The sequence below is a fragment of the Oncorhynchus clarkii genome, chromosome 14 (genome assembly GCF_045791955.1).
Source record: "Oncorhynchus clarkii lewisi isolate Uvic-CL-2024 chromosome 14, UVic_Ocla_1.0, whole genome shotgun sequence".
NCBI classification, from domain to species: domain Eukaryota; kingdom Metazoa; phylum Chordata; class Actinopteri; order Salmoniformes; family Salmonidae; genus Oncorhynchus; species Oncorhynchus clarkii.
This window is the reverse complement of record NC_092160.1, coordinates 30,019,201-30,032,159: the sequence shown is the minus strand read 5'-3', so window position 1 is coordinate 30,032,159 and position 12,959 is coordinate 30,019,201. Positions and strand designations below refer to the sequence as shown.

At 42.3% G+C, this 12,959-nt stretch overlaps 1 protein-coding gene across 2 annotated transcripts in view; it reads right to left on the bottom strand.

Annotated features, from left to right (window-relative positions):
* Positions 1–12,959, bottom strand: part of LOC139366497 (clathrin interactor 1-like) — a 46,401-nt gene that overhangs the window by 32,563 nt on the left and 879 nt on the right. The gene's annotated exons all lie outside the window — the stretch shown is intronic.

Here is a 12,959-nt window from a genome sequence, read left to right as displayed (position 1 = left end):
AAAATAAAACGTCCTAGATCTGAATGAATGTAATATTCTTATTAAATACTTTTGTCTTTACATAGTTGAATGTGCTGACAACAAAATCACACCAAAATTATCAATGGAAATCAAATGTATCAACCCATGGAGGTCTGGATTTGGAGTCACACTCAAAATTAAAGTGGAAAACCACACTACAGGCTGATCCAACTTTGATGTAATGTCCTTAAAACAAGTCAAAATGAGGCTCAGTAGTGTGTGTGGCCTCCACGTGCCTGTATGACCTCTGGCGCTCGTCGGATGTGGCAGAACTTGATAACTATTACGGACTACAAAGGGAAACTCAGACGCGAGCTGCCCAGTGACGTGGGCCTACCAGACGAGCTAAATGCCTTTTATGCTCGCTTCGAGGCAAGCAACACTGAAGCGTGAATGAGAGCACCAGCTGTTCTGTACGACAATGTGACAACACTCTTGGTGGTCAATGTGAGCAAGACCTTTAACAGGTCAACTTTCACAAAGCCGCTGGGCCAGACGGATTACCAGGACGTGCACTCAAAGCATGCGCAGACCAACTGGCAAGTGTCTTCACTGACATTTTCAATCTCTCCCTGACCGAGTCTGTAATACCTACATGTTTCAAGCAGACCACCATAGTATCTGTTCCCAAGGAAGAGAAGATAACTTTCCTACATGATTACTGCCCCGTAGAACTCACGTCAGTAGCCATGAAGTGCTTTGAAAGTCTGATCATGGCACACAACAGCATCCTCCCAGATACCCAAGGCCAATTCGCATACTGCCCCAACAGATCCACTGATGATGCAATCTCAATCGCACTCCACACCGCCCTTTCCCACCTGGACAAAAGGAACACCTATGTGAGAATTCTGTTCATTGACTACAGCTCAGCATTCAACACCATAGTGCCCTCGAAGCTCATCACTAAGCTAAGGACCCTGGGACTAAACACCTCCCTCTGCAACTGGATCCTGGACTTCCTGAAGGGCCGTCCCCAGGTGGTAAGGGTAGGCAACAACACATCTGCCACGCTGATCCTCAACACTGGGGCCCCTCAGGGGTGTGTACTTAGTACCCTCTTGTACTCCCTGTTCACTCACGACTGCATGGACAAACATGACTCCAATACCATCATTAACCTCTCTGGGGTAGGGAGCAGTATTTTGACATCCGGATGAAAAGCGTGCCCAAAGTAAACTGCCTGTTACTCAGGCCCAGAAGCTAGGATATGCATATAATTGGTAGATTTGGATAGAAAACTCTACAGTATCTAAAACTGTTAAAATAATGTCTGAGTATAACAGAACTGATATGGCAGGCGAAACCCCAAGGACAAACCATCCCCCCCCAAAAATGTTCAGCTTACCACTTTTTTCAATGGCTATTACTTTAATAATAAAGCCAAGGCCTCCCAGATTGCAGTTCCTAGGGCTTCCACTAGATGTCAACAGTCTTTAGAAAGATTCAGGCTGGTTTTTGGAAAAATGACCCAGAAATTGTAGTTTTTCTAGGTGGCTCCCATTTTGGCTGTAGTGTTTCCAAGCGCCTGGAAGAAAGCGCCTTCTTTATTATTTTTCTCTGGTAAAGACAATAACGATTCTCCGTCTCTTAAATGTTATCATTTATTTACGTATTAGGGTACCTAAGGTTTGATTATAAAGTTGTTTGACTTGTTTGGAAAAGTTTATTAGTAATGATTGGGATTAATTTTGATGTAGGGAAAATGGGTGGATTATTGACTGAAGCGATGGAGTTTTTATGGATATAAAGAAGGACATTATCGAACAAAAGGCCCATTTGTGATGTAACTGGGGCCTTTTGGAGTGCCAACAGAAGAAGATCAAAGGTAAGGCATTTTTTATATCGCTATTTCTGACTTTTGTGTCACACCTGCCTGGTTGAAAAATGTTTTTCATGTTTTTGTATGCGGGACGCTGTCCCCAGAAAACCGCATGGTTTGCTTTCGCCGTAAAGCCTTTTTGAAATCTGACATGGCGGCTGGATTAACAAGAAGTTAAGCTTTATTTTGATGTATAATAACATATTTTCAAGAAAGTAAAATATTTGAATTGAGTATTTTTGAATTTGGCGCTCTGCAATTTCACTGGATGTTGGCCAGGTGGGACGCTACCGTCCCACCTACCCTAGAAAGGTTACGTTTGCTGATGACATAATAGTGTTAGGCCTGATCACTGACAACGATAAGTCAGACTACAAGGAGGAGGTCACTGTGATGCCAGAACAACAACCTCTCCCTCAATGTGAGCAAGACAAAGGAGATGATCGTGAACTACAGGAAAAGGCGGGCCGAACAGGCCCCCATTAACATCGACGGGGCTGCAGTGGAGCAGGTTGCATCCTGACCGGTTGCATCACCACTTGGTATGGCAACAGCTCGGCATCTGACTAAAGCACGATATAGGTTAGTCCATACGGCCCAGTACATCACTAGGGCCAAGCTTCCTGCCATCCAGGACATATATACTAGATGGTGTCAAAGGAAAGCCCAAAGAATTGTCAAAGACTCCAGCCACCCAAGTCATAGACTGTTCTCTCTGCTACCGCACGTCAAGCAGTACCGGAGCACCAAGTCTAGGACCAAAAGGCTCCTCAACAGCTTACCACCACCAAGCCCTAAGACTGCTGAACAATTAATAAAATGGCCACCGGACTATTTACATTGACCTCCCCCCATCCCATTTGTTTTGTACACTGCTGTTACTCGCTGTTGATTATCTATTCATAATTACTTCACCATGTACAAATTACCTTGACTAACTTGTACCCCTGCACATTGACGTGGTACCGGTACTCCCTACATATAGCCTAGTTATTTGATTTTGTTATTTTGTATTATTTCCTTAACTCTTTCTTGAACTGGACTGTTGGTTAAGGGCTTGTAAGTTAGCATTTCACGATAAGGTCTACACTTGTTGTATTCGGCGCATGTGACAAATAAAGTTTGATTTGATTTGAGTTAGTGTGAGAGAAGCTATGCTGTTTCATGGTAAATGAAGGGTGGGGTGCCCCCAAGCAACCTAGTATCAATGTCTGAGGTACAGAGCTACACATGGCCCAGAGCTACTAAGTAGAGTCTGTAATTGACTTGCTTTAAGAGTAGTTTTATACAGTTTCAAAGATACAGACAAGCTGCAAAGTAATAAAAACAGAAGCAGGCATAATCACAGTTATTAAGGTCAAGGCTAGGAGCTAGCATAAAATGTGGAAGCTAAACAGGGAACTGTGTCTGCTTATTCCCAGACCTTGGTAGCAAAACAGGGCGGTTTAGCTAGTCAAACTTGATTTATAGTTCAAATATAGCTCACATAAACAAATATTGTGCAAGAATTGGTGATCTGAAAAACTTCCCCACTAAGCATGAGCACTGGGAATCTAGCCAGGCTGAAAGAAAACCAGAGAAATAGGAATATATTGAGCACTGATATTCAACACATCGGCCGAGGCCTAGCATAGGCTACAGTTACCCAGACCAAGGATGATCTATCTACTGACTTCCACTCTGTTCAGACTTAACCCCATGCAGTAGGACTCAGCTCTCTGTTCAGACATAACCCCATGCAGTAGGACTCAGCTCAGCTATAACCTCATGCAGTAAGACTCAGCTCAGCTATAACCCCATGCAGTAGGACACAGAAGGCAGTGAGGTCCGTCAGTTTTTCAATCCCTTATTGCTAAAGTTTGGATTTAGAGGATAAGCTGATCTTAGTTCTGTGCCTACAACTTCTACCCAGAGCATAGATTTAGCAGAACAGTGGAATTGAAGACACAAAGCAGGCCAATGTTTTGGGCCACAAGGCCCCTCTTACTGGGCCCTGTCAGACAGACAGCTGAGAGGAGATGAGAGAGGACACACCCTCTCTGTGTTTCTGAAGGCTTGTAGTGTAAAGTACTGTAGAAGACAGAGAGTGACTGTTGTAATGTCAAAGTTACAAAATATCATCCTCTTAATAACTAGTAAAGAGCTAGTTGGTGCAAAGAGCAATTCAAATAGCCTACGAGTTCCTAAAGCTGAGATATGTAACTTCTGGAGCGACCCGACCAAATTCCCATAGAAATGTATGTTATAGATGCGAGTCTAAGAAGCGGTAGATCTGTTCTATGGGCGCTATTTCTATGCTTCCCGTCCTCAAGTTTCGTTTTTGCGTATTTTACTTTTGTACACCAGCTTCAAAAACAGCTGAATGTACAAGATTTTTGGTTATGGAAAATATATTTCACAGCGGTTTAGATGGTACAATGATTCTCTACACTACACTTGCTTGTTTTGTCACAAACAAAAATTAGGCCGACAATTAGAATTGTAGCAACCAGGAAATGGCGCTTTGAAACGTAGTGAAAAACCTTAATGTGATATAGCCTAACATTTAGACAAGACAGTTATCTTTTCTCTTCTCAGAAACTTGCTAGCTTCCTCTGTCCCACATATCAACCTGATCAAAAGGAAGCCTCTGATCGTGTGTGTGTGTGTGTGTATATATATCTATGTGTGTAATCTGTGACACACAATATGGCAACGGCTTCCGTCTGTCTTCAATACACGCACCAATTTCATTCATCCTGTAACTAGTACAAATAAAGTCTTTAGGCCTATTTATTTCATATTGTAACAATTTTTCCATGTGACTGCCGGCAAGACTTCGACACAGGATTGCCAGTCCCTTGATGGCTGTACTCTGATGGGTGTTTTCCCACTCACAACATCTCTACATCTCTACTCAAGGCCCTCGTTTACCACCTCGTTTCCAAGGTGTTTCCCAGAGCCTTCATTAGTAACGTGGCTCTTAAAATCCAGACCACTCGTAGAGCAGCCAAAGTACACTGTTAGGTATTTTATTCACAGAAGATCTCCGTTATAAACATAGTCTTCAGAAAGTATTCACACCCCTTGACTTCCGGCGCCGACAGAGATGGCCGCCTCGCTTCGCGTTCCTAGGAAACTATGCAGTATTTTGTTTTTTAGATACACAGATGATAGGATAGAGGGATAGATACAGAGAGGATAGGAGGATATGATAGAGGGTAATATACATAGATGATAGTATAGAGGGATAGATACATAGAAGATAGGATAGAGGGATAGATAACACTTCCGGCGCTGACAGAGATGGCCGCCTCGCTTCACGTTCCTAGGAAACTATGCAGTTATTTCTTACATTGGTACCCCAGGTAATCTTAGGTTTCATTACATACAGTCGGGAAGAACTACTGAATATAAGAGCAACGTCAACTCACCATCAGTACGACCAGGAATATGACTTTCGAGAAGCGGATCCTGTGTTTTGCCTTCCACCCAGGACAACGGAATGGATCCCAGCCTGCGACCCAAAACAATGACGTCGTAAAAGAGGCAAACGAAGCAGTCTTCTGGTCAGGCTCCGGAGACGGGCACATCGCGCACAACTCCCATATATTCCCCCCCCAAGCAGACAAATCGATGGCCCTGAACAAACTTAATTTGACTCTTTGCAAACTGGAAACCACATATCCCGAGGCTGCATTCATTGTAGCTGGGGATTTTAACAAGGCTAATCTGAAAACAAGACTCCCTAAATTGTATCAGCATATGGATTGCGCAACCAGGGCTGGTAAAACCTTGGACCATTGCTATTCTAACTTCCGCGACGCATATAAGGCCCTTCCCCGCCGTCCTTTCGGAAAAGCTGACCACGACTCAGTTTTGATGCTCCCTGCCTACAGAAAGAAGCTAAAACAAGAAGCTACGGCGCTCAGGTCCGTTCAACGCTGGTCTGACCAATCTGATTCCACGCTTCAAGACTGCTTTGAAGACCTGGACTGGGATATGTTCCGCATTGCTTCCAACAACAACATTGACAAATACGCTGATTCGGTGAGCGAGTTCATTAGAAAGAGCATTGATGATGTCGTTCCCATAACAACAATTAAAACATTCCCAAACCAGAAATCGTGGATTGATGGCAGCATTCTTGTGAAACGGAAAGCACAAACCACTGCTTTTAACCAGGGCAAGGTGACCGGAAACATGACCGAATACAAACAGTGTAGCTATTCCCTCCGCAAGGCAATCAAACAAGCTGAGCGTCAGCATAGAGACAAAGTAGAGTGACAATTCAAATGCTCAGACACAAGAGGTATATGGCAGGGTCTACAGTCAATCACGGATTACAAAAAGAAAACCAGACCTGTCACGGACCAGGATGTCTTGCTCCCAGGAAGACTAAATAACTTTTTTGCCCGCTTTGAGGACAATACAGTGCCACTGACACGGCCCGCTACCAAAACCTGCGGACTCTCCTTCACTGCAACCGACGTGAGTAAAACATTTAAACGTGTTAACCCTCGCAAGGCTGCTGTCCCAGACGGCATCCCCAGCTGAATCCTCAGAGCATGAGCAGACCAGCTGGCTGGTGTGTTTACGGACATATTCATTCAATTATTTTTCCCAGTCTGCTGTTCCCACATGCTTCAAGAGGGCCACCATTGTCCCTGTTCCCAAGAAAGCTAAGGTAAGCTAAACGACAGACCCTGGGTCTCGACCCCGCCCTGTGCAACTGGGTACTGGACTTCCTGACGGGCCGCCCCCAGGTGCTGAGGGTAGGTAACAACATCTCCACCATGCTGATCCTCAACACTGTGGCCCCACAAGGGTGCGTTCTGAGCCCTCTCCTGTACTCCCTGTTCACCCACGAGTGCGTGGCCATGCACGCCTCCAAATCAATCATCAAGTTTGCGGACGACACAACAGTGGTAGGCATGATTACCAACAACGACGAGACGGCCTACAGGGAGGAGGTGAGGGCCCACGGAGTGTGGTGTCAGGAAAATTACCTCACACTCAACGTCAACAAAACAAAGGAGATGATTGTGGACTTCAGGAAACAGCAGAGGGAGCACCCCCCTATCCACATCGACGGGACAGTAGTGGAGAGGGTAGAAAGTTAAGCTCCTCGGCGTACACATCACGGGCAAACTGAATTGGTCCACCCACACCGACAGAGATGTGAAGAAGGCGCAGCAGCGCCTCTTCAACCTCAGGAGGCTGAAGAAATTCGGCTTGTCACCAAAAGCACTCTCAAACTTCAACATATGCACAATCGAGAGCATCCTGTCGGGCTGTATCACCGCCTGGTACGGCAACTGCTCCGCCCACAACCGTAAGGCTCTCCAGAGGGTAGTGAGGTCTGCACAACGCATCACCGGGGGCAAACTACCTGCCCTCCAGGACACCTACACCACCCGATGTCACAGGAAGGCCATAAAGATCATCAAGGACAACAACCACCCGAGCCACTGCCTGTTCACCCCGCTATCATCCAGAAGGCGAGGTAAGTACAGGTGCATCAAAGCAGGGACCATGAGACTTTAAAACAGCTTATATCTCAAGGCCATCAGACTGTTAAACAGCCATCGCTAACATTGAGTGGCTGCTGCCAACACACTGACTCAACTCCAGCCACTTTAATAATGGAAATTGATGTGAAATATATCACTAGTGTTGGAGAATAATCAGAATTGGTTGGTAACATAGGTAAGATGTTTTATATTCATCATATGTTTTGTAAGTTACTTCTCATCAGAATGTGTTTGTATAATCCTCTTACTTCTACCCCCTCCTTTTTCGAACATTCTGTTAAAAATCGCGCAACTTTTCAGCGTCCTGCTACTCATGCCAGGAATATAGTATATGCATATGATTAGTATGTGTGGATAGAAAACACTCTGAAGTTTCTAAAACTGGTTAAATCACGGCTGTGACTATAACAGATTGTGTGTTTTATTGAAAAACGCAAGAAAAACTGCTCTCTGAAAGCTAAAAATAATTTCCATAAGTCACTTCCATGAGTTGTTAAAAGAGGACAAAATTTAATATCGACCTGCATGCAATTCATACAAATTCCACACGATGTCGCCATTGTCGTCATTTTCAATTGAATTTATTGTTGGAAAATCCATCTATCTGGCTTCCGTTTCTTCCAGTCTCCACCCGGATGTTGTTAATGTGGACATGGGCAGGCATTGATTTGCACACGAGGAGCTATTGAATATACATCGCCCTGTAATCATTTTGATAGATTATAAACGTTTACTAATACCTAAAGTTGGATTACAAAAGGATTTCGAAGTGTTTTGTGAAAGTTTATCGACGACTTTTTTAATTTTAAAAAATTACGCAGCGTTTAAAAACAATGTTTTTTTCTGAATGACACAGCTTCTATAGAAAGCTATTTTGGGTATATATGGACCGATTTAAACGAAAAAAAGACCCAATAGTGATGTTTATGGGGCATATAGGAGTGCCAAGAAAGAAGCTCGTCAAAGGTAATGAATGTTTTATATTTTATTTCTGCGTTTTGTGCTGCGTCGGATAAGCAGAGTCTTTGTTTACGTCGCATTCAGGCATTTTCAGGTGGTGCATGCTATCAGATAATACCTTCTCATGCTTTCGCCGAAAAGCATTTTCAAAATCTGACTTGTTGGCTAGGTTCACAACGAGTGTAGCTTTAATTCAATACCCTGCTTGTGAATTTTGATCAAGGTTTGAGTTGTAACGAGTACATTTAGCATTTAGCGTAGCGCATTTGCATTTCCAGGTGTCTACTTGAGACATCTGCGTCTCAAGTATAGTCAAGAAGATAATACTGTGGCGGGGTTGCAGTATCTGTTCTATGTCAAGACTAAGTTGCTTGGGCCGGAGAGAGGGGAGAGGTCAAGCGTGTATCTCTTGGCTCCACAATGTCTGTGTGCCAGTCAGTGTGTCTCTGTGATCTTGTCAAGATAGGATGGATTTGATTATTGGCTGTTGATATGGAGGATTGGTTTATGGTTCTGAGTTTGAGAAAAGAACATAGTTTAGGAGACAAAGCTGAACGATAAATTATGCCTATGCTGTCTGGCTATGTGTGTCTTTGCTATAAAGGATCTCAGTTGCAATGTGTAAGAGACTCTCAGAGAATTCATTGATAGACACTGAATTGATCTGAGAGTCACAGGGTTGTGATAGAGCTCATATAATTAAAGATGGACTTTGTGATAACTAACTCTGACTTGTGTGTGGTTTGCTCTCATGATTTGGTAAATAGACGAAATTTCCACGACACTAGCCACTTTAAACAATGCTACTTAATATAATGTTTACTTACCCTACATTACTCATCTCATATGTATATACTGTACTAGATACCATCTACTGCATCTTGCCTATGCCGTTCTGTACCATCACTCATTCATATATCTTTATCCCTTTACACTTGTGTGTAAAAGGTAGTAGTTTTGGAAATGTTAGGTTAGATTACTCGTTATTACTGCATTGTCGGAACTAGAAACAAGCATTTCGCTACACTCGCATTAACATCTGCTAACCATGTGTATGTGACAAATACATTTGATTTGATTTTTGATTTGATTTATTCCACATTCTTGTTACACAGCCTGAATTCAACAACAAAAATATCACCCATCTACACAAAATACCCCATAATGACAGCGAAAACATCTTTAGAAATGTTTTGCAAATGTAATGAAAATTAAATACAGAAATATTGAATATTGCACAAGCCAGGTGTTCAAAGCTCTTAGAGATTTACCCAGAATTCAAACCACTGAGTCAATACTTGTTAGAATTCCCTTTGGCAGCAATTACCCAGAAAGACTCATAGCTGTAAGTCTAAGAGCTTTGCACACCTAATTGTACAATATTTGCCCATTATTCTTTATTTTTTTAATTCTTAAAATTCTGTCAAATTGGATGTTGCTCATTGCTAAATCCATTTTCAAGTCTTTACATAGATTTTCAAGCAGATTTATACTGAACAAAAATATAAATGCAACATGTAAGGTGTTGGTCCAATGTTTCATGAGTTGAAATGAAAGACCCCAGAAATGTTCCATACCCACCAAAAAAGCTTATTTCTCAAAACATGTGTGCACAAATTTGTTTACATCCCTGTTAGTGAGCATTTGTCCTTTGCCAAGATAATCCAGCCACCTGACAGATGTGGCATATCAAGAAGCTTATCATTACAAAGGTGCAACTTGTGCTGGGGACAATAAAAGGCCACAAATGTTTTGTCACAACACAATGCCACAGATGTCTCAAGTTTTGAGGGAGCTTGCAAGTGGCATGATGACTGCAGAAATGTCCACCAGAGCTGTTGGCAGAGAATTTAATGTACATTTTTCTACTATATACCGCCCCGCTTCCAATGTTGTTGTAGATTATTTGGCAGTACGTCCAACCGGGCTCACAACCGCAGACCACGTGTAACCACGCCAGCCCAGGACCTCCAAAACCGGCTTATTCATCTGCGGGTTCGTCTGAGACCAGCCACCTAGACAGCTGATGAAACGGAGGAGTAGTTTGGTCTATAATAAAGCCCTTCTGTGGAGAAAAACCTATTCTGACTGGCTGGGCCTGGCTCCCCAGTGGGTGGGCCTATGCCCTCACAATGGCTGCACCTCTGCCCATTCATGTGAAATCAAGAGATTTGGGCCTAATTAATTGATTTCAATTGACTGATTTCCTTCTATGAACTGTAACTCACTAAAATCGTTGAAATTGTTGCGTTTAGATTTTTGTTCAGCATAAGTCCAAATTGTAACTAGGCCACTGAGGAACATTCATCGTCATCCTGGTAAGCAACTCCCGAGTGGCGCAGTGGTCTAAGGCACTGCATCTCAGTGCAAGAGGCTTCACTACAGTCCCTGTCACTACAGGGTTTGGACAGGGTAGGCGTCATTGTAAATAAGAATTTGTTATAAACTGACCTGCCTAGTTAAAAAAAAAAGGTTAAATAAAATAATTATAACTCCAAAGTAGATTTGGCCTTCTGTTTTAGGTTATTGTCCTGCTGAAAGGTGAATTCATCTCCCAGCCTCTGGTGGAAAGCAGACTGAACCAGGTTTTCCTCTATGATTTTGCCTGTGCTTAGCTCCATTACGTTTATTTTTTTATCTTGAAAAACTCCCAAGTCCTTAACTATTACAAGCATACCCATAACATGATGCAGCCACCACTATGCTAGAAAATATGGAGAGTGGCATTGAATTTGACCCAAACATAACACTTTGTATTCAGGACAAAAAGTTAATTGCTTTGCCACATTTTTTTTGCAGTATTACTTTAGTGCCTTGTTGCAAACAGGATGCATGTTCTGGAATAAACTTCCTTTTTTTCACTCTGTCAATTAGGTTAGTATTGTGGAGTAACTACAATGTTGATCCATCCTCAATGTTCTCCTATCATAGCCATTAAACTCTAACTGTTTTAAAGTCACCATTAGCCTCATGGTGAAATCCCTGAGCAGTTTCCCAATCTAACAATATCTAACAATTTGGAGGCATTGGAAAACCTAACTGGTCTTTGTGGTTGAATCAGTGTTTGAAATTCACTGCTTGACTGAGGGACCTTACAGATAATTGTATGTGTGGGGTACAGAGATGATGTAGTCATTCAAAAACCATGTATTGCAAACAGAGATGTCCATGCAACTTATTGTGTGACTTGTTATGAACTTATTGAGGCTTACTATAACAGAAGGGGTTGAATATTTTTTGGCTCAAGACATTTCAGCTTTTTATGTTAAATTAATTTGTGAACATAAAAAAATTATTCCACTTTGACATTATGGGCAGGGTATTTTGTGTAGGCCAGTGACAACTTCTAAATTGTATCTATTTTAAAGGGAAAAAAGGTACAAAAAGTCAAGAGGTGGGAGTACTTTCTGAAGGCACTGTATAATCAAAATCAGAAGGAAGTTGACTACAAATACAACGTTGCTACAGTATTTGCAATGTTTACAAACAAGAGAAGGATAAAAATGATGATTCAAATGAAAACAGATGACTGCAATAAAATATACATTGGCTACATGGACCTATATAGGCCTATATAACGCAATGTTGACTTAATGTGTTTCATGATGTGTGACAACATGTGCGCAATGACGTACCCAATCTGTGATTTAGTGCATTAGTATTGGTTAAGCATAACAAGCCACATCAGTGTTTTTGCAGCCATAGGTGGTAATATCCCTCTAGGATCTGATCCATCATTATTGAGGAATAATATATGTGCTTGTTTGGGAAACACTTAAAAAGTTGTCTCAATCATTCTCTCTCTCTACTTTTTTTGCAGGAATGTGGAACTGTCCGCTTCTGCTGTTGCCAAAGCTCACCAAACCAGCTGTTAAAGCTTTTAAGTGGAGATTGCATTCTCCCACTACTTCCCAGAGCTCTACGGTAGGCCTGTGTGTGTGCTGTACGGTCTATCTCAGGTCATTACTCAGCAGTGAGGGACAGTAAACTATACGAGAGGAGGACAAAAGAAAACAATAAGCCGGCTAAACCAGGTGTGGCTCTTGCTCAGAGGTGGAACCATTCAGCCATTCGTTCAAGCCTTTTCAAGCCTTCAGCGACTGTACAAGGTCTAGGCTAATCTGGTTTATTCCCATGAATGCCATGCAATGCAACTGTGCTATGCAATCCACTCTTAGTTTCTGTCCCAAATGGCATCCTATTCCCTTTGGGTCCTGGTCAAAAGCAGTGGACTATTTAGGGAAAACTGTGCCATTTGGGACACAGTTGCAGATAACTTTATTTTTAATCAAACTTACTCTAGCTAATAATGTAGCAACAGCAATGTCTTCACAATGCAACTGTATGAAGTGTGACATTGCCTATTGATTGTCCAATCAATCTATAGTTGCATTCAGCAAGTAATTGTTTATTACAGAGTTACACATTACAGTGCTCTCTCTTGTACTGTCAACAGAGTGACTGATAGTGATCTAGGCTCCAACTTTCTGCTTCTGCATGCAAAGCTCCTCCATTTTGCAAATGCAAGAGGCCCATAACAAACATACACTCCAGTCAAATGTATTGTAATTGTTTTTAGAATTTAGCCTACAGCTAGCATACTAACAAGTATACAGGTAGCTAGGCAGACGTTTGAGTGAGAT